This window comes from Carassius gibelio, chromosome B21 (genome assembly GCF_023724105.1).
Source record: "Carassius gibelio isolate Cgi1373 ecotype wild population from Czech Republic chromosome B21, carGib1.2-hapl.c, whole genome shotgun sequence".
Classification (NCBI taxonomy): domain Eukaryota; kingdom Metazoa; phylum Chordata; class Actinopteri; order Cypriniformes; family Cyprinidae; genus Carassius; species Carassius gibelio.
Genome location: NC_068416.1, coordinates 24,342,466 through 24,365,065, shown reverse-complemented (window position 1 = coordinate 24,365,065; position 22,600 = coordinate 24,342,466). Strand labels below are relative to the sequence as shown.

Genomic DNA, 22,600 nt, shown 5'->3' with positions numbered 1-22,600 from the left:
CTGTCCATAAAGCCTATAAAGAATTATTCTTAATATACAGTTCACAATACTTCAGCTTGTTATTCTAATTAAATGAGGGTCATTTATCAGTAAAATACATACAATTCATATTATTTTTTTGAAAGATTTCTATAAATGATTTAAATCTTACTCGTTTCTACAATAATTATTTAAAAGTAATCCTATAGCTCATCTCTGGTGGCCATTATTGGTACTAAGAATTGCTAGCTTGATTTATAAGTTATGATAGTTTTAATTTTATGCTGGCTCTTGAAAATGATAACGCTATGAAACTTACTGTGCTTCGTTCAAATGATGAATTCTACTTATATAAAAAATTATGAAGAGTTAGAATGAAAAATGTTAAACATATAGTAAAATAACTATTGTATTTTTTTTATGTTACTTTAATAAATCTCTATGGCACCACCATTTAAGCCATCCTAAACCCATTCACCATTTAACATCTCAGTATATTGGCATCATGTTGAAAAAGGAGTATGGAGTAGTATGAGGAGGAGTATGAATTCATTTACAGGCTGATTTTATCTAGCCTGACTACGTCAGACTTCCTACTTCCGCTCAATTTCATTTCGCTTCTGTACTCAGTCTGATACAGCTTCAGAGTTTGCAAATAATTTCAATTTTTTCCAAAGCTTCAGGTCTTTGTTTAAATATGAAAAAGTGTGAACTACTTGCGTTATATGACTGTTTAGATACAGAATTAATGTCAATCCCTGTGAAAAAAGAAGTTAAACATCTTGGAGTTAAGATGGTTAAAGATGAAAAACAAAGAGAGGAAATTAATATGAAAGAAAAAATCGATCAAATACAAGTATCCTTAAACCACTGGCTTAGTAGAGATCTTTCTATTTTTGGACGTAACTTATTGTCCAAGGCTGAGGGTATATCCAAACTGATTTATCCATGTCAATCTCTTTACATTGCTCCAAAGAACGTGAGGAAAATTAACTCTATTATATATAAATTTATCTGGAGAAATAAGACCTACTATGTTAAAAAATCTCAGTTGGTTAAGGAGTATAATAGGGGGGGTATCAAAACAGTGGATTTTGAGGCAATGTTAGGAACATTTAAAATAAAGTGGTTGAAAGAGTTTCTATTGAAGCCGGATTCGATATGGTTTCACATTCCAAAAAGCATTTTCAAGAGGTTTGGTGGGTTAAACTTTCTTTTGAAATGTGACTTTGAAATTTCTAAAATACCTTTTAAATTATCTGAGTTTCATAAACAAGTTTTGCATCATTGGAAGATGGTATTTACCCATAACTTTACCCCTCATTGTGCCACCTTGTGGAATAATAGAGTAATTGTATCAAACAAAAAGTCTTTGTTCAACCAGCTTTGGTTTGACCAAGGCATTATCTTCGTTCATGACATTCTAGATATAAACGGTGAAATCTTACAGTTAAAAGAGTTTAGAAACAAATTTAATAATATTCAATGTTCTCTTAAAGAATATAAGAAAATCTGTAAATCTATCCCGGTGAATTTGATACAGCTGATAAAAAACACAATTAGTTTTTCTAATGTCCAAATCAATCTTCCAAACTTAATGATAGGAGAATTAAACATTACGGACAAAAAATGTGACAACAAATATTTAAATAAAGCTTTCAAAGGATATATATATCATGATTATGATAGGAAGACAAAACTTAAAATATTAGATAATCCAACGATTGCAGAAAAACATTGGAAATTTATAAAATGGCCAATTGCACCCAAAGTAAAAGAAATGCAATTTAAAATTCTTAATAACTACTATCCATCTGCGGAGACACTGAGGGGTAGATTTGGTTTTGAAGTTGACCCTTGTGATTTTTGTCATGAAAACCCAGAACGAACTGAGCATTTATTCTTCCTTTGCTCAGTTAGTAGGAAGTTTTGGCAGGATGTCCAAAGATGGTTACAAAATAAAATTAGTGAACTTGAACAATTTACAATAGAAGATATTCTTATTTATAATTCTAAACTGACCAGGGATCTTTCACTTTTAGTTAACCTTATCATCATTATGGGTAAATACCACATTCACATAAGTAAATGGAAAAAACAATTACCAAATGTAAACTGTTTTAAAAATGAATTTCGTATGTTATTATCCTCATTGAACCTTGTAAAAAATTCTAAACAAACTGTAGAAACTATTTGTTATGCTGCTGAAATGTTTTTGATCCTGTAACACATTTTATTATGTGAATAATGCCTTATTTTATTTATTTATTTTGATTTATTATTTTTCATTGTCAAATCTGCATTTTGATGATGCCTTGCCCGGTTTTCTTATGCTGTTGTCTCCAGGAGAGTTTGTAATAAACACTTAAATAAAAAAAAAAAAAAAAAAAAAAAACAGCTTCAGAGCCTTCTGTTTCCCACCGGTCTGAAAACAGCCGGGCCAATCAACGAGCAGAGGGCGGGCTGAGAGCCGTGACGTAGATGCTTAGCGCCGAGTTTTACATTGTAGGTTAGAGAAATCGAAAACCGAAACGACCGCGGAAATGGGAAACGAGACACGGGATGCAATTCTCTCTGTTATGGAGAACATTCAACTCTTTTTCAAACTGCAAAAGTCGTTTACAGCCATGTTCACTCCGGTATTTCGCTCGCATCATCATGTGTTAACAACAGGTTTACAGTGGAAGTTCAATCATAGATTTGAGTTCGATGCATGATGTCTGTGCTTTGATGCGGCTGTGCAGGCGAATAACGTACGTCATAACTAAACGTATCTGATTGGCTACGGGTAACCAATGATTTTAAACTTCAGACAAGCGCCCCCTAGCAAGAGAGAAAACACTTCTCTATGATGCCATTCCAGACTCTGTCTACGAAGCAAAGTGAAGTAGCAGAGTCTGGTATTACCAGGCTAGATTTTATCATAAATCCACAATAAAATTTCTGAGTTCTGTATCAATCTTTGTTGTTGTTTGTTTATTTTTATCTTTTATTTTTCATAGTAAGATAACTGACCCTTTACTCTCCTTTTTAATAAATGTGCTTATAAACCAAGGACAAGCTATTTATAGCTGTATTTATAAACTGCTTACTACTGACTATTAATATTGGGACAAGGCTTTATAAAGCATGAACTGACTATTTACTAATGAGTGCAGTTATTATAAAGTGTTATCAATGCGTTTGCTAATGTTAACAAATTAGACATTATTTTACAGTGTTATTAAATCCTTAAATGACTCATAAGCAGTTGTGAAAGTTCTGCTTGCATTACAGCTTAGTATTGATCTGTGAGCTGAACAGATTTACTGTTACATCCATGAGATTATGTAAATTAAAATAAATATAATGTCACAGGATGTCATAGGTCAGTATCAAATGAGTTTGAAATTATTATTTGCAGCACAAATAAGTTTTTATTTTTTATTTTTAATAATCCTTAAAACTGTCAGAAAAAGGATAAGGCCTAAGCTATTTCTATGTGAGTGGCTAAATTTATTTTTGTTTTTATAATTGTAATTCACAAACTATGAAATTATACAAAATGTATAAAAAGGTAAATAAATAAATATGCACACATTAAAAAAGCAGCCAAGTCGAATGAGTTTCCTTTTTTATATAGATAAAAATTGAAGACAGAAGCAAGTGGTAAATGTGGTCACTTTAATATTCAAATCCAGTATATCCACGTCAGATTTATTTCTCAACAGTTTATGTTCACGTGGCTGTTTTCGTTTATATTCGCCAAGCTATTTTGAAATAATCTTGTCCGTGATGTGTTCGTTCGTACGACGAAAGCCAGAATCCTGCAGCTCGAGAGATATGTTATTCTGCCAGTCGCGGTGTCAAATAGTCTTGCACACTTAAACTGGTCACAAACACCTGCATTTAGCTCTTGCGGTGTTATAATGGGTGTATTGTGTGCATCGGTGGCAATATTTTTTTTTAAAAAGCTCTTAAAAAAGAATAAATTCGTTTGTTTTGAGCTCGACACTGTACGCGCTGATCGGAGCGGTGATTTCAGATAGGCAGCCGCAAATATTTAATTTTTACACAAACAGTTCAAATCATCTGATTTTAGCTCTTGGTGTGTTCTAATTGGTGAATTGTGTGATATCGCTGCAATATTTTATTTGTAAAAGCTATAAAACAAGAATAAACTCGTTTTTTCTGAGCTCGTCATTCCACACGCTCATGCTCAGAGCGGTGATTCATCTCTCGTGTTTCTCATGTATCACTGACCACACATCAATTATTAATGAGCTTTGACCCGGTAATAATCATATATGTTGCTTTAGTTTGTCAGTGTGAATTAAATCTAAGTATTTATTTGTATTTAACTGATTTAAATGGTGGCACTGTAGACTAAATGCTCTCTGATAGTGTCACACCTAATTCTTCACTTTAAGTCTTAATTGTTTTGCATTGAATATTTTTCTGTTCTTCTCCACCTGTTTTTTTTTCTGACTTTTCTGACGCAGTAAGCATTTTGCTGTCCAGTGGTCATGTCTTTACTTTGCGATTACTGTACTGCTCTAATTTTGATTATTTTTCATGGAGATCTAATAATTTTGGATTTTTCAGTCTGAGTTAAACTTCTTTTTTTGGCCCATTTTATCAGTAAAGGATAAAAAATGCCTAATAATGCTACACACCTGAATATAAGGAGTTTTTTTTTTTCTTCCAGCCTTCATGAACAACTACGTATATATCACACTCGTTTGGTTTCTCTAGTGCAGCTTAACCAAGCCTCATCTCATTCTTCAATATTTGTGATATCATAAATCCAAGAAAATATTTGTTGTAGTCCAAAATTTGTTCGTTGTAGTTTTTAAAATGTGATTTTTGTTAAATAAAATGTTGCCTTGGGAGTTGTACTTTAAGCTTTGTAACTTTGTAGAACTTGTTTATGCTGAAACAGCAACATTACATACTAACTAAAGTTGAAAAAATGAAAAAGCATAACACTTCTTTAATAGGCATTATTAAACAGTTCATAAATACAGCTATAAATATTCTGTTATTGAGCATATCTAAAAAGTTTCATCATTGTATTTTCATACTTTAAGGATCAATTTATAATTCATAAATTATTTCATTATTTACAAACCAGTTATTAAGGAGATATCAGTGGTTCATGAGATCATTAAAAAAGTGAAATTAAATGAGGAATTATTTTAGTGTATATATATAAATCTTATTATTTAGACACATTATAATAGTTGCTTTATTGACATTTATTCCTGCTGTAATTTATGATAAAGTTGGGTTTTTATAAAACATTTAGTAATTGCCAGCTATCTATTTTTGTGAGCTCATCTAACACGGAGGGATGCAGAACACATAAATATTTTGCATAAAATGACCTGCACAGCTGTACACTTGAAAAAAATAAAATAATATATATAAAGATATGTACATGCATAACAAATGTCTTTTTTTATTACTTGAGCTCCATTAAACATGATTTCAAATGCTTGTGGCCTCTCCTTGCTTACATGTACACACAAAGCCATACCTTATGGACTCATACAACTAGAATCCACTAGACACAGCACCAGCCGGTGGACAAAACCTTTATTATCCCCAAAATGGCTCCTACTATATATATATATATATATATATATATATATATATATATATATATATATATATATATATATATATATATATATATATATGCAAGTGTATAGTTTCCTTTTATTGCATCTATATATAAATATCTATGAATAAATATTTCTGAGTTCTGTATCATCTGTGTTGTGTTTGTTTATTTTATTTTTGTATTTTTTAGGAAGATTACAGTCTTTAATCTCCCCAAAATAAATGTGCATATAAACCATGAACAATTTAATTATAGCTGTATTTATAAAATGCTTACTAATGACTATTAATTTTGGCAGAAGGCTATATAAAGCATGAACTGATTATTTACTAATGCTTAGCTAATGAGTGCAGCTATTATGAAGTGTTAACAATGCATTTACTAATGTTAACAAATGAGACATTATTTTAAAGTGTTACCAAATTCTTAATTTAAAAGTGTTTTGTTATGATTTCATTCACCTATAAGCCTTTGTGAAATAGTTTTTCTTGCATTACAGCATAGTCTTCATCTGTGAGCTGAACAGTTTTATTGTTACATCCATGGAATTATGTAAATTCAGATAAATATTATCTCACAGGGTGACAGAGGTCAGTATCAAATGAGTGTGAAATTATTATTTGCAGCACAAATAAGTATTTTTAGATTTATTTTTTTTTAATTCCTGAAACTGTCAGAAAAGGAAAAGGCCAAAGAGATTTCTTAAGCTGTAATGATAACAGCACAATTAGCAACAACAACAAAAACAAATAACAATTTAAAATACAGTTTTTTTTCTGGTGATTAAAGAGATGTTTAAGTCTCTCTCTCTCTCTCTCTCTCTCTCTTTTCTCTCCTCTCTCTTGCTGTCTTTCTGCCACTCAGCTCATGCCAATCCCCCACTCACACACAGACACACACACTCAGTCAGCACAAATACTTTCTCTCACAGAGTGACAGAGTGAGATCAGATGTCTGACAGTTTTTTTAATTTTCTTTTAATCAGACAGTGCTGTAAAGTTGTAAAACTATGCATATTTCCTCAGAATCTCTTGTTTTTTAAATGAAAAATGGTTTTGGAATGTTTGTAAGCTGCAATTTAAAAATACAAGACAATGAATGTTTCTGTTTTTACTGTTTTTTTTTTTTCAAAAAATTACCACGGCAAACTGTTCAAGCTATCCAAAATCCATTAGCAATTTAAGTTCCTCAATGTTTTAGCATCATGTAGACAAAGTTTGGTGTACTTCCCCTTTGAGGAGTATGCATTAATTCACATTTTGTATGTACAAAATATACATCGCTGCCAGAACAAAAAAAATATAGTATATTATATAATTTGTATTGTTAGTTCAATTTATGAATGTATTAAGTAATGTCAAAAAATATATAAATATAAATAAATATTGCAGTTTGCAGTGAAGTCAAATATTAAAAACAGATTTTTGCTCATTTCTCTTACACACACAAATACACATACACACAGAATATAGAAAATGTTTTAACATATTATATAAAGGTTGTAGTTGCTAATATTAGTGAACATGATCAGTATAGCTACATGATTATTAATATTTTGGTTGTATTGTTATGTTTTTATTATATTAGAATTTGTAAAGGATAGTTGAACTACATTAGTTAATGTAGCATAAACTGACATGAATATTTGTAATTAATAACACAAATAAATACTGGAAAAAAATAAAGAAATAAAGAAATGTTCATTCTTAGGTAAAGTTAGGTAATGTATTAATTATAATCTAAAAGAATGGAAACCTTATTGTACGTGTTGGTAAAATTGAAATGATCTTAATTTTCTTGATGCATTTGTGAAATTATTTAATAATATTGTAGTTTCAGTAAAGTATATATAAATTTATATTATAAAAATAATCCTTTAATGTGACCAGTGGGCAGTTTTGGTATTTCAACTTGAAATGTTAGCTAAAGTATGGCATTCTAAGAATGTTTATGTAGAACAATTTGTTATTTATTGAAACTTTTGTTTAGCATTATGCTTTAAACATAAGATAATTATTGTGTTGTATTTTTATTATTTATATTAATAGTGATGTTAACATCAGTGAAAATTCCTTTAATGCTCTGGCAATTGAAAAATCTCAATGTTTTACCATGACATTTTATTGATAAGAGTAGATTTGTTGCATAATAAATAGTTGACCTGTGTTACGAAGGCAGGTTAAGTAATATAATTGTTTTGTGGTAGTGAAGATTGTTATATTTTTGTATTTTAATGAAAATTGTAAGTCTGAGAAACATTTTTATTGTATAAAATACAAAGAATAAGAATACAAACAATTATAAATTATAAAGGTGCAATATGCATATAGTATGCTGTATTGTATGTTAAAAAGTTTAATAAAGAAGAGCTAAAAGAAAATAATGTGGTTTAAGAGTAAATGGAAGGATAAAAATTTTGTAGTTTCAAAAGTTAAATACAGTGTAGCATTAAAAGTGTAGTCACAATATAATGTTTGTATGGTTAAGCATTCTGTAGATCTTTATTTGGTTTTGGAGAAGACTTTGTTGCAAGTTGTATTTCTGAAAAAAGGAAAAGAGGAAGTTATAAATATGTGATTGAAGAGATATACTGTAGTAAAGGATGTGTAATGAATTATAGTATATTGGAGTGGGAGTGTTTATTACCTAGTTTGCTGTTATTCTCAGGTATGTGTTCAGGTAGTGTTGAAGGGACAGGCTCTGTCTGTGTGGACATGTCACATTGTTCTGTAAATGGAAACATGTAGGTTTAATTGCCATTGCAGAGAACAAATGTACAGAAAAGGTAACATGAATGAGAACAAATTAGGAAGTGAGAAGTAATTACCATCTTTGAAAAAGTATTGGGCAGCAGCATTGATTTCTGCAGAAGTTAGAGCTTCTGAGAGTTTTTTTTTTTGTGTCCTGCAGCTCTGAACGAAGTGTAGTGACACACTGCTGAAGAGCCTTGTTTTGGTTGTGCCAGCGTGACATGATTTTCATGATTTCAGTGCCTAGATTGCAAAGTTGTTGTGCAGTTTCGATGGGGTTGACAGATGGATCTTGGCATTTGTACTGTAGAAATGGCAAAGAAAATACTGTGTTAAAATAGTATGGATGGTAATGGTGGAATTTGTATGTAGGCTATGTAGTAGGTTAATATTAGCTGAATAAACAAAGGTAATAAAGAATATGGCTTACAGCAATCAGTTGGAGGCGGTCATGAATTGATTCAGTCTCAGGGTGGTGTATTTTGGGGATTTTTGATGGTGAGGTGTAGGAAGCCATAATCTGGAAGAAAGTATATCATGAATATTAAACAAGCAATAGACAATAGATATGGTAATATTTGTTGGAGTGTATAGGTACACTTCAGCAAATGCTGGATTGTTTTAATGAGATTTTGTGTTAAATATGGATTATCTCAGATGTTAGAGTTAACTAACTAACTTACTAACTCAAAAGTTGGGTTAGTCCATGTTAGAGGTAAAGTTGTTTTGTAAGGCATTTTATTTGTAATGGCATTTATGTGCGTAGTTAAAAAAGTCAAGAAAAGATGCAAAAGGCATTGATGCAGACGCGTGATAAATATTTGTGGCGAAAAAGGCAGTTGTGGTGTAGTTAAAATAGACATGGCGATAAATGGGAAACAGAAGAAATGTTGGCGAGTATTTACTTGAGCAATTGTTAGCATTAGGAAAGTATAAGCGTCAAACATCAATTGTGTGAGCACAGTAATAACTGGATTAAAAGAAGATGGGTAGCGGGAGGAATTAACTTATGTAAATGTGTGTGAAATGCAAGCGGTTGGAAAATGGAATGGTCGCTTTTAACTTATTTGAATGGTAGGAGTTTGCACAATGTATAGTAAATAAAATAAATTATATGTCTTAAAAATAAAGTAAAGAGTCAAACTTGTCACGATGATTGTGGTAATATGTATAATTGAGTACATTGTTTGCTAACTTAGGAACAATGTGCAGAGGGTAAATAAGTTATGAAAGTTTGTATAAAAATAGTTATGTTGATATAGTGTATTGTTAGCGGCATTGCCTTTGGCAATAGCGCAAATGAATATAATAATATATTTTCTTGAAAATTAGTTGGAAGTATAATTGGTTTTGGGATGTATTATGTGAAAGATGAAGAACGCTTACCTTGATGAGTGGTTGGTAAAGGTTTTTCTTGAGACGATGTTGCTTGTAGAATGAATAAGTGGTCTTTGAGAGGTGCTATAAATTGGGTACAGTATGCAAATTGGAACAAGGTAGGCTTACTAACAAATAGAGCCAATGACAAGGACGAATGTGTGTTGCGTCACAGGTTTTGTTTGTAGATGGTGAAAATGAAGACATTGTCAAGCACAGTATTATATAAAGTGTACTTCTGTGTAAGCTAGATAGTTATAATTATTTGAATTTATTTTAAGGGACATTATGTTTTGTGAAGTGTAAGAATTCTAGATTCTTTCAACTTAATTGTTATATTTTTTCAACGTAATATGCAATTAAATATTTCAGTGTATGTCAACGGAAAATTTGTCTTTAAGAACATGCATCTGCTTAAGCAAGCGGCAAAACATGTAAACACAACAAATAGGCTACTTTTCTTGTAAGGATATAGCGAATATTTAAATATTAAAAAAGGAAACAGTCAACTCTCACCTTTTGCATTTAAATATTTATTACAAGCGATCTCAAGGGTCTTAATGTAGTTCGTTTTTTTGCCTCCATAAAAGTGTATATATTATGTTGTTTATCTTGTTTATCTAAAGGTACTCTTTTTCTTGTTTTTAACCTAGCCGCAACCGTGTACAGTGTGAAGGCCATTAACATGGGTGAGTAAAAAAGGCAATGCATACCTTTCCACTGCACACGTTTGCGGCGTGTTACAGCTCCGATACATTTTTTTTCGTCCTCCAAACATTGTCAACTCACACCAGAAGCGGAACAGAAGCGCAGTGGTAGGACTCGCAAGACCACGTGATTTGCCTGTCCAACACAGTCTATGGTTCAAAATTTTTTTCTTATTCTGTGTATTCTAACATGGTTGGCTGAATGTTAATGTTTTGTCATGTTTAATTCAGTTTATTCCACTCCTACAACTCATGCAATTAAACTCTTCAACACTTTTTTTAATTGTCCTTGAAAAATGGATTTGTGGTGCCATATGGCCTAATATTGTGAGGTTTTAAAATTTGTGAATGAACCTCTTGTCATCCATTTCTGGTCTTCTAGCAAAAATATAGTAATATGAAATAGATTGAGAAATTGCACAGTGTGTTTAATTTGAAATGTATACATGATTTTTTGACTTATATTTTGTATTTGCTGTGCGGTTCTGACGCGCGTGTGTCAAAAATAGACTAGACTAGAAAACGTATTATTTTTCTCAGGCATATGTGTAATGTGATATTCATTATTAAATTAATATTATTATTTCTTAGTTATAAATATTGTTTTAAATTGCATGATGTTTCTGGTCTTAATTCTATTATTTTTGTTTTGCTTTCTTTTCATATTTTATGATTAGTCTTTAAATTGTATTGTACAATGGATATTTAGTTTGGTATGTTGTGCAGCACTTTGGTCAGCATTTATGTTGTTTTAAAGGGCTATATATAAATAAACTTGACTTAGAGCCTATTTATAGCGAAGTGGCGCTAGAGTGGTCTCGATCAGCTCCGGTAGCTGCGTTGGAGCCGTATAGCGCCGCAGACATGTGCAGTGGATATCTGGGGCGAAACAGTAATTTTAGAGTTCACTAATGTATGTGTGCTGTCTAGGTGGTGTTATGAAGTTTGGTACACAAAACATGGATTTGTTTAAATAAGAGGCATTGTTAATATCAGGATTTGTACATTTTCACAGTTAAATAGCAAATTACATAAATGTAAGCCTTTAAAGTACATAAAATGCCTTTGAAATAAAAGCAGCAACCAGAGGCATGTATTTATTTATTTAATCTGTTTTAAAAGACGAAGTAATTTAATGTAATGTGGTACAGTTCTTTTGTAGCAGTGTGGAAATGTTTTTATTTATGTGTTTGTAACTGTTAAAATAAAAGATAGGAAATAATAAAATATAAAAAAATAAATGCATTAAAATGTATATTTACCAATAGGCTATTATCAAAAACAGAAAAATCACCAAGAGTTTGTTAGATTTTAACTGCTACAATATAAAGTGAAATGTGCAATGGTGAACTGAGTTGAAATTCAAGGCACGACGATGTTCCTAAGTAATTTGAAAGGCCATTGTTTTGATGGTGAAAAACCATTGTTAAATCAGTCATGAAGAGTAAATGGATTTGAAAATGTGTGTAACGATCTTTTAAAAAGTTTTACTAAATTAAGTATGGGTCTTATTCATTAAAGTGGATTATATTTCGTTGAATGCTTTAGGTGTAAATATCAGCAATTAATGCTAGAGATGCCCAAATGATCAGTTAATGTAAATGTAATTGCTGCTATTAACACTAGTAATGGTGGCATTCTTTCTTAAGCACTTTTATTTTTATGTATAGAGACAAAGAAAGGTTTTTTTATTTTTTAAGAAACATAGGAATAATTGTTTCAATTAGAAGGTTTAAATATGCTCACAATAATTGTCCCTTTATGAATATATATATATATATATATATATATATATATATATATATATATATATATATATATAGACTTTAAAGTGTATTGAAATAACAAAGACACAATATGGCTGTACTGTATAACTAAAAGAGCAATATTTAGAAAACGAATATTTGAAAATTAATTATGTGATTAGTAGGCTAATAATGAGTCAATAGTTTTGCCTGTTAGTTTTGCTTTATAGAACAATCTTATTATGGATATTTTTGTGAAGAGTGATTTGTAATTGGATGGTAGAAGTGTAAAATATTATTAATTAATTTAATTTAAGTACAGTCAAAATTGACTATAATTGTTGAATGTTTTATATATTTATTTATCTATATTTTATTTGTGTTTTAGTATTTGTTGGTGTGTAAAAAAAAATATTGTAGGACAAAAGTGCTTTCAGTATAAGGTTATATAAGAATGTGTTGTGTGTATGATTTAATCAATTAAAGTCAGTGATAGAAGTGTCTGTTGTTTTATTTATAGAAATGTATAAGGTGTTGTATATTAATTATTATCCTAAAAGTAAAAAAATAATAAAAGTAGGCTATATCTAATTATTTTTGTGGAACGTGGTCAAAATTGTATCAATGTTTTATTTAAACTATATATTTATTTATTAAAATGATATACAATAGTCATTAAATAAATATTTAGTGATCTATAAAGAATTGTGTTAGTATTATTTAAAACCAAAAAATCTGGGGTAGCGATATTTTTTATAGATTGGTGAGAGCTATGGAAAGAAAGAAATGGACTTTAAGCACTGAAACATGCGATTTTGTAGCTATAATGTCAATATGTTGAATTTTGTGGTAAAATATATCTTGTTTAGTAATTTGTTGTATTGACAAGTCAAGCTAGTAGATATTTATAATATTATAGTGGCTTGATTGGATGTTTTTAAATAAAGATTTACAAAAACTATGATTGTGAAAGTGGAAGTCGTGACATTTGCCTAGTTTGGTAGCCCATACTCGGAATTGGTCTGCATTTAACTTATCCAAGTACACACACACACAGTAGTGAGAAGTGAAGACACCGTGAACACATAGAGCAGTGGGCAGCTATAGATCCTGCGCCCTGGGAGCAACTGAGGGGTTCAGCAGAACAGGTTATTTTGCCAGGTGAGGGGGCGTGTTTCGGAGGGTAAGTGACGTCAATGTAACCCTTTATTTAAAGTGCTGAGTATGACGGTTCTGGCACTCAGCTGGACTGTTTGTTGAAGTCTGTGTAAAATGGAGAAAATTGGTGAGAAGTAAAAAATTTTTTAGAGCGGAACAATGTTTTTATTTTATGTGTACCGAGTGTATTACTCTTTATTTTTGTAGTTGTTAATCTTTATATTTTATTTATTTTGTTGGCACAGAAAGCAACAAGGTTGTTTCCAGGTTTGGGAAGAAAGACTTCCTTGTACCTAAAGGTATATTTGTTGACTAAATAAATTTTCTTATTTTTTGACACATGGGTTATTTAGTTGTGACAATGGTTTTGTTTCTTGCAGGTCTGAATGTTTGCTTCTTGACGGATTCCATGTGCCGTGGTTTGGACCAATACTGTGAGGGCGCATATTGTTGGGTTCATCCGGGAACTACTTTGGTCCGTTCAGCACAACAGCACGTTTATCATCTGAGAAGAGTAAACGGGGATGCCTTGTTAATCATTCACATTGGGACAAATGATGTCGCTAGTGGGGTTTCAGCGGAAACCATCGTTAACCGAATGGCATTGCTTGTGGAACGTCTTCGTCACTCTTTTAAGTACAAACTGTATTTCGCTATTTGTTCTGTTTTGCCTCGTTATGTTGATGACAAGCAAACTAAACATACAGTGAAGCGTTGCAATATATTGTTGGAAAGATGGTCTAGTGAGATGGACAATGTTGTTTTTTTGCGAACGTGGAGAGCCTTTGTGTCTGGAGGATGTATATGTTCTGAAATGTTCCGTCCAGATGGACTTCACTTGAATGTGAAAGGGAAAGATCGTCTTTTCCAGTATTTCAAACATTTTTTGTGGAACTTTTGTAACTATATTCTTCGCTTTCCAAGCTTGCAGCAATAAATCTCTATGGAAATAAGCTTTTAAAAGTGTTGATGCAACTTATTTATTGTTCGATATTTTTGGGGTTAAAAAAATGTTCTGCAAATATCAATTATGTGTATATACAGGGGTGCACATAAATGGTCCATAACCAAAAAAAAAAAAAAAAAAAAAAAAAATCCGTTAAATATGTTCTGACAATGTAAATACACAATTAGCCTACCATTTTAGATCACAAACTGCACTATATAAGTTTTATTTTCAACATGAATACATAAATCTAGTGTATTTCATGCCGTTTTTAAAGCACAATGCAAAACTATGACATTCATCCACTGACGCTCTTACTTATAGGCCTACTTACTTGCAGGCAACATGCCACAGTGAATGCCTGCTGATTTTACGTTTGAATATGATAAAAACGTTTTATTTTATTTTTTATCTTTAGAGCTTTTATTCAAAGCTACTTAAAATTGGGTAATTACATAAAGCGATTATCCTTAAAGAGGCAAACAAAGAAAGCAGTAAATATTAGCATTTTATTTTTAAGTTTTCTATAAAATAAATGTAGCCTATTTGTATTTAATACTATGACTACCTTTTTTTTTAATAATATCTCACACTATTATTTAGTTTATCTACTATAATTGTATATATTAAAAAAACTAAATAAAGTGAAATTATATTATAACTATTATGAATTAATGTTTGATATTAATATGTGGGCGTAGATTATGCAAAACTATGACATTCATCCACTGACGCTCTTACTTATAGGCCTACTTACTTGCAGGCAACATGCCACAGTGAATGCCTGCTGATTTTACGTTTGAATATGATAAAAACGCTTTTATTTTATTTTTTATCTTTAGATATTTAATATTTACTGCTAATATTTACTGCTTTTAATATCATGGAAACTCGTCCCCCACACTTTTTCGGTCAAGTCTGTCCTCATAGAGGTTTTCAAGAGCTGGTGGGAATAAATACAGATTTAAACTCAAAGAGACGGGATAGTCTGCATATGATTTGATATTTAATTCGGAGCCAGAATACAGCGAGATAAATATCACAGAGCGCAAACACTCCTGCAGTGTGTGTTTCATTCATACTCGAAGCCGGAGGGCGCTCTTGCGCAGAATGCCATTTCAGGAAGATCCTAATATGGGCAAAAGCGTCCAGCTATCGCTGTATGAAAACAGTTTTACACAGGAAAAAAAGCCCAGAAAGTTTTGCATACACGAAGACATTAAACATACGATTGCAACAATACATGGTTTTTCATGTAATCTCCAGCAGGTAATAAATAAAGTATGAACAATCAAGGATTTGTACATTTTCACAGTTAAATAGCTACTTACATAAATATAAGCCTTTAAATGTCTTTGAAATAAAAGCAGCAACCAGAGGCATGTATTTATCTGTTTAGTCTGTTTTATAAGACGACGTAATTTAATGTAATGTGGTACAGTTCTTTTGTAGCAGTGTGGAAATGTTTTTTATTTATGTGTTTGCAACTGTTAAAATAAAAGAGAGGAAATAATAAAATATAAAAAATATATGCATAAAAAATATATTTACCAATAGGCTATTATCAAAAACAGATAAATCACCAAGAGTTTGTTAGATTTTAACGGCTACAATATAAAGTGAAATGTGCAGTGTTGTATAATAGCATGTTCCTAAGTAATTTGAAAGGCCATTGTTTTGATGGCGAAAAATCATTGTTAAATCAGTCATGAAGAGTAAATGGATTTGAAAATGTGTGTAACGATCTTTTAAAAAGTTTTACTAAATTATGTATGGGTCTTATTCATTAAAGTGGATTATATTTATTTGTATGCTTTAGGTGTAAATATCAGCTATTAATGCTAGAGAAGCCCAAATGATCGGTTAATGTAAATGTCATTGCTGTCATTAACACTATTAAGTGGTGGCGTTCTTTCTTAAGCACTTTTATTTTTATGTATTGAGACAAAGGAAGTTTTTTTTTTTTTTTAAAGAAACATTGGAAAAATTGTTTCAATTAGTAAGGTTTAAATATGCTCACAATAAGTGTCCCTTTATGAATAAGTCTTCTATTAAATAAATGTAGCCTATTTGTATTTAATACTACGACTACTATTTCTTTTTTTTATATAATATTTCACACTATTGTTTAGTTTATCTACTAGAATTTTATAGCCTAGTTTTTTTTACATAGCTAAATAAAGTGAAATAATATTATAACTATTATGAATTAAGTTTCGATAGTAATATGTACTGCAGCGTAGATTACGCGGGGAACATGTCCCCCCAACTTTAATATCATGGAAACTTGTCCCCCGCACTTTTTCGGTCAAGTTTGTTGTCATAGAGGTTTTCAAGAGCTGGTGGGAATAAATACAGATTTAAACTCAAAGAGACGGGATAGTCTGCATATGATTTGATATTACACTCCTGCAGTGTGTGTTTCATTCATACTCAAAGCCGGAGGGCGCCATTTCAGGAAGATCCTAATATGGGCAAAAGCGTCCAGCTATAGCTGTATGAAAACAGTTTTTACACAGAAAAAAAAAGCCCAGAAACTTTTGCAAACATGAATACATTAAACATATGATTGCAACAATATATTGTTTTTCAAGTAATCTCCAGCAGGTAATAAATAAAGTAACAATGCAGTACCAATTGACATTGCATTTATTACAGAATAGAAACTATTCTGCCTTATTATGTGATAAAAAAAAATATGTTTGTAGTATATAAACAAATAATTATTATTTGTTATTGTCCAGTAGTTATAGATTTCTAAGCAAATTAAAAAGAGAAAATGTAAAAAAAAAATTAGTTGCCTATTATCCACCAGTCAACAGTTTTTTAAAAATACAATTTAAAATACAGTTTTTTTTTTTCTAGTGATTAAAGAGATGTTATAAGCCGCATTTCCACCGCAGGAACTTTACCCAGGAACTAGGGACTTGGTCCGGTACTTGGTGTGTTTCCACCGCAGGAACCAGGAACTAAATAAAAGTTCCGGGTAAAAAAATGCCCCCCAGAAAGTCCCTGCTGGCGAGGTGGTACTTTTTTAAAGTTCCGGAACTTTCGGGGGCGGGACTTTGGCGCTTGAGGTCAACCACCATTTATTCGGATGAACATTTTCAAAATATTACTGTTATTGTGTCATGAAATGTAATTTTAAAAGTATTTCAGGCGAAGAATGTAGTTGTTTGAAACTCAAATCTGTTGTTTATTTATAAAGACAGCGCCTATTAAAAAATGTGTTTCGCCGATCTCGTAGACGGTGAGCTCCACTCGATCAGCGGGAGCTCAGTCCTCATGTATCTGCAGAGAGCAGCCTCTCCTGGGATAGACCTTCTGATATGTGCCGCTGGCTCTGATGTGTCTTTAGTGGTTAAACATAAAATATAATTCAGCTGCGGGGTAAATCTAAAAGTTTTTCTTTGGTCTGTGTTCAATTTATCTATATGTTAAAATGAAAATAAAAAGGCAAGTCTATATAATATTTCGTTTCATTGTAATGGCTGTATATAACGTTACACATATCCCTGAACTAAATACATTTCTGCAGCTGTTATTATGTTTAAATTAAAACGAAAGGAGGCAGTGGTATTTTATATCCTATTTCGTTTTATTGTAAATATACTGAGGGGAAAATTGCTGTAGCCAAAGCGATCTGAGTTCACGCAGCATTGGTTGAGTTCAACCACCATTTATTCGGATCATTTTCAAATATTACTGTTATTGTGTCATGAAATGTAATTTTAAAAGTATTTCAGGCGAGAAGTAGTTGTTTAAAACTCAAATATATGGTTTATTTATAAAGACAGTGCCTATTTAAAAATGTGTTTCGCCGATCTCGTAGACGGTGAGCTCCATTCGATCAGCGGAAGCTCAGTCCTCATGTATCCGCAGAGAGCAGCTTCTCCTGGGATAAGACCTTCTGATATGTGCCCCTGGCTCTGATGTGTCTTTAGTGGTTAAACATAACATATAATTCAGCTGCGGGGTAAATCTAACAGGTTTTCTTTGGTCTGTATTCAATTTATCTATATGTTAAAATGAAAATAAAAAAGGCAAATTTATATAATATTTCGTTTCATTGTAATGGCTGCATATACACATTTCCCTGAACTAAGAACATTTCTGCAGCTGTTATTATGCTTAAATGAAAACGAAAGGAGGCAGTGGTATTTGATATCATATTTCGTTTTATTGTAATACAGTTAGGAAAATTGCAGTAGCCATGACGTGCAGACTGAAGTTATCAAGTACGCTGCTGTTTATAGATTTACCGGACTTGCATAGTCGCGGACATCACACTCCCAAGACGAATGCAGGAAGTCAGAACTAACTACCGTGATGCACGTCCAAAATCAGCGTACTTTTTTTTTTTTTTTTTAAATCAGCAGTACTTTGTATTGAGAAACGCGCGCAGACCTACCTCACCAGTCTATTTGTCTATTTGCCTAATCTACCTGGTAGCCTACTTTACACCGCGGTGGAAACGCAGAAAGCAACAGGTCTGGGGGGGGGGGGGGGTTCCTGGTGAATGTTCGAAGTGAGGTAAACTTTAACAGATTTCCCCTGCTCAGGGAATAGGGAGCTATGAACAATAGGAACACAATTCATGCACGGAGCTCACTTCTCAGGAGCTGATTATCTGAATCAGGTGTGTTAACAAAGAGAAACTGCAAAATATGGAGAGCAGTGGGGCGCAAGGACTGGAATTGTGTGAGAAGCAATGCAGTGTGAGGACCAAAACAAATCTTCAGGTTCTCTTATAACCAGGCTGAAAAAATTATGTGCACACCTGTACAAGCACGTGGTCTGTAATGTTCGATAATCTCGATATTTTCTGGGATTTTATTGATGGTGATAAATATTTTATTGAGTCTGTTATTATCTATATAGTCTTTATATTTTGTGTGGTTGGTTCATATTGAGATAAATTAATCTTTTCCAATAAGTTAAAAGTTTTTTTGACATTTAATGGGCATTTTTGTAAGTTTTTTAAGCTTTTTTTAAAGCATTTTTTTTTATCTTGCATTTAATTAGTTAATTAGAATTTGAGATTTGTGTTACCAAATAAATGAAATCAGCACAGAAACTACTAGAAAGTGGTTTATTCACGGTTTAGTGCAGGACATTAATGCATTTAACCTGCAGTTTTAAATGCATAAACAATGTTTTGATATATTAAACATAAAATGTTGAATACTGATATTTGAAATCCTTTAAATAATAAAAGATACTCTGAGTGTGAAATTAGAACCGCCAGTAGGTTTACGCATGTCTCTGTTAATAAATGAAACGAATAATTTAAACTGCTGAACTGAATAATTTATCGTTTTGGAATTATTTTTTGGTCGAAATAGTGTAAAAAAAAAATACATAAAAAAATATTGATAATATTGTGTGTAAAGTTCAAGTATATATATATATTACCAAAAACAGATAAATCAACAAGAGTTTGTTAGATTTTAACTGCTACAATATAAAGTGAAATGTGCAGTGGTTAACTGAGTTGAAATTGAAGGCACGACTCAGCTGTATAACAGCATGTTCCTAAGTAATTTGAAAGGCCATTGTTTTGATGGTGAAAAACCATTGTTAAATCAGTCATGAAGAGTAAATGGATTTTAGAATGTGTGTTTTTAAAGTTTTACTAAATTAAGTATGGATCTTATTCATTCAATCAAGTGGATTATATTTTGTTGTATGCTTTAGGTGTAAATATCAGCAGTTAATGCTATAGCCCAAATGGTCGGTTAATGTAAATGTAATTGCTGCTATTAGCACTAGTAAGTGGTGGCATTTTTCCTTAAGCACTTTTATTTTTATGTACAGAGACAAAGGAAAGTTTTCTTCTTTCTTTCTTTCCTGTTTTTTTTTTTTTTTTTTTTTTTTTTTGTAAAGAAGCATTGGAATAAGCATTTGTCCTTTCATGAAAATGTTAGAATTAAGTTTAGAATTACACATTTTAAGTGCATATATATATATATATATATAATGTGCTGTATGATTGCTAACATGCTAACATGTAACATCTAGTAGGTGTACTTATTTTATTTATTTGTTTGTATGTTTACAGAAAAGAAGCAAAGGGGAAAAACATTAAAAAGGGATCAAAGATAAATAAATACATAACAAATATTGTTATATAAAATTTCGATACAATTAATACAAGGAGGATGAGATATTTTGAGAAATGAGGGCGTGTGCAGGACTACCCACTTTTTGATGACGTCATGCTGCAGGTATAAAGCAGGTTTCAGCAGTTTTGCGGTGCAGTGTTTCGTAGGTTATCTTTCTCAAATAGAAAGAAGGTACTCTGAGACAAGAGGACTATTGTTTCTGCTACTGCAACTACCTGGGACATTTCAACAGTTTTCAGCACGGTAAGTGGGAAACAGATTTTTTTTTAAAGGCATATTTGAAAAATTGTAATCAAAAAGTTTTGGAAAACGGTTGAGTGAATATAATTTGACAAAATAACCACTATAACAATTACAATAATAGTAAAAAAAAAACGTTCTACCATTAAACTAGATATATAACAGTGGCACCAACAAAATAAATGTGAATTTGAAAGGTAAAGGTAAAGTGTGGATTGCAGTACATAGTTAAACGTAAGTTTATGTTTTACAGTGTTGTGCTTTACTGAAAATTATACACAATGTATCTGAGTTTATGAATGTAATGGTTAGTTATAGTCGTGCAAATTAAGCATTGTTTAAACGCTTGCATTTGTTCAATGACTGCATTAGATAAAATATTTATTATGATAAATTATGATTTGCTGTACTTAAATGTAATAGTAATTTGTAGGCCATTTTGTAGCAGACTTCGGGAATGTTGTATCCGCGTTTTTAACTGTGAAAAAAGACAATAGATTAAAAAATATAAATAAGCATTAAAAATAAGTTAGTAAGGCTATTTTCAAGAAGAAAAAAAATCTACAAGAAATCATTTGATTTTTACTGCATACGAGGGTGAAATGTGCTGTTGTCAGTTAAGTTAAATTACAAGACACACCGCGATTTTAAAGCATTTTATGAGTAATTTAAAAGGTCAATGTTTCAGATAAGAAAACCTAAATGAAAACTCATTGTGAGATAACTAATGAAGACATATAAAGTAAATGGTTTTGACAATAGAACCAAAATTATTTTATTGCATCATTTGTGTGTGTTTGTGTGTGATATTGGGCAAAATGTATGGCGTTTTGAGCACAGAGAACTATATTTTGCAAGCACATTATATTTCTATATAACAGAAATTAACAATTGCAAAAAAAAAAAACAAACAAAAAAAAACACACATTTGTTTGAGCAAAGAAAAAAGATTTTGTGCTCAATAAATGTATTTGCTTATTTGCTATTATCCATATTAACCTGCAGTAATAACCCATCCCAAGCAGTTTACTCAGGTTCTCTCTCACAAACTCATTTAAAAAATTTCTTTTTTGGTTTTTACGTTTAGTTTAACAAAAGGAAAATGAGTTTTTCGCTGATATCTAATTTTCTCGTTTGGGGTTTACATCGGTTTATGGCTTTAATATTTCATTCGCACTTGTGGGCGGTGCTGAAACGCTGCTTTCATCTGATTGGTCTAATCGTTCCTCCTTCAGCATGTCTTTTCATTCTTTCGTAGAGTAAGAGTCAGTAGAAGTGCGGCACTGTAATGTCTGAAACCACCCTCACTGTTAATTAGCATAATATTTGAAGCAGATATTGCTGGACACATAATTCGCGCTGCTGCAACTTGCAAGTGACTCATTTAAATTATTTCTAGGTTATAGTGTTGTATGAATATTGTCCCACTGTAAATACAGTGCAAATAGTTCTGTCTCCTTGGATAAAAGTGAAGTGAATATCAAAATCAATAATAGACTGAACAGTTCCATGTTAATATGTCTGTAACATTTATTACTTTCGTCTTTTAAGTAAAAAAAAATATATAGTTAAATTTATGAAATACATTAGTAATATTAGTTTTATTACATACTAAATTGAATGACGTTTCTCTTCTTAGTATTCTTTATTGGGTTTGAAAAAGCAAACATATATTTGAACATTATTAATATTCATTATGATAGTAATTGACTACAACTAGAACTTTAATGTTTCACCAAATTCAGCTCAGAACTTCAGGTTCGTCTAACTCATTGCTGTATAACTGGTCAGACTTCCCCAGAAATCCTAGTGACTTATCTTAGTTATCTGAGCAATGAAGGCCTTAACACTTAATGTCCACTAGAAGGGGCGACAGGATTTCGGTTTACATGACAAAAGTTGAAATGACAAATAAATAGATGAATTTCATGTGTACTGCCATGAATATGCCATATCTGTGTACAAGAA

General features: G+C 31.5%; 2 long non-coding RNA genes across 3 annotated transcripts; one reads left to right on the top strand and one right to left on the bottom strand.

The window, feature by feature from the left end:
* Positions 1–6,413: 6,413 nt before the first annotated feature.
* On the bottom strand, positions 6,414–9,795 carry LOC127986065 (uncharacterized). Its single transcript, XR_008160758.1, has 5 exons — positions 9,721–9,795; positions 8,765–8,854; positions 8,412–8,638; positions 8,231–8,311; positions 6,414–8,125 (listed from the first exon to the last, which is right to left on the bottom strand). It is a non-coding gene; the product is annotated as an uncharacterized LOC127986065 (long non-coding RNA).
* Positions 9,796–12,261: 2,466 nt separating this feature from the next.
* LOC127986066 (uncharacterized) lies at positions 12,262–14,274 on the top strand. Of its 2 annotated transcripts, XR_008160760.1 has the most exons (3): positions 12,268–13,448; positions 13,567–13,620; positions 13,702–14,274. It is a non-coding gene; the product is annotated as an uncharacterized LOC127986066 (long non-coding RNA). The 2 variants fall into 2 exon arrangements; XR_008160759.1 differs by having other exon boundaries at positions 12,262–13,620.
* The last annotated feature ends 8,326 nt before the right edge of the window (positions 14,275–22,600 follow it).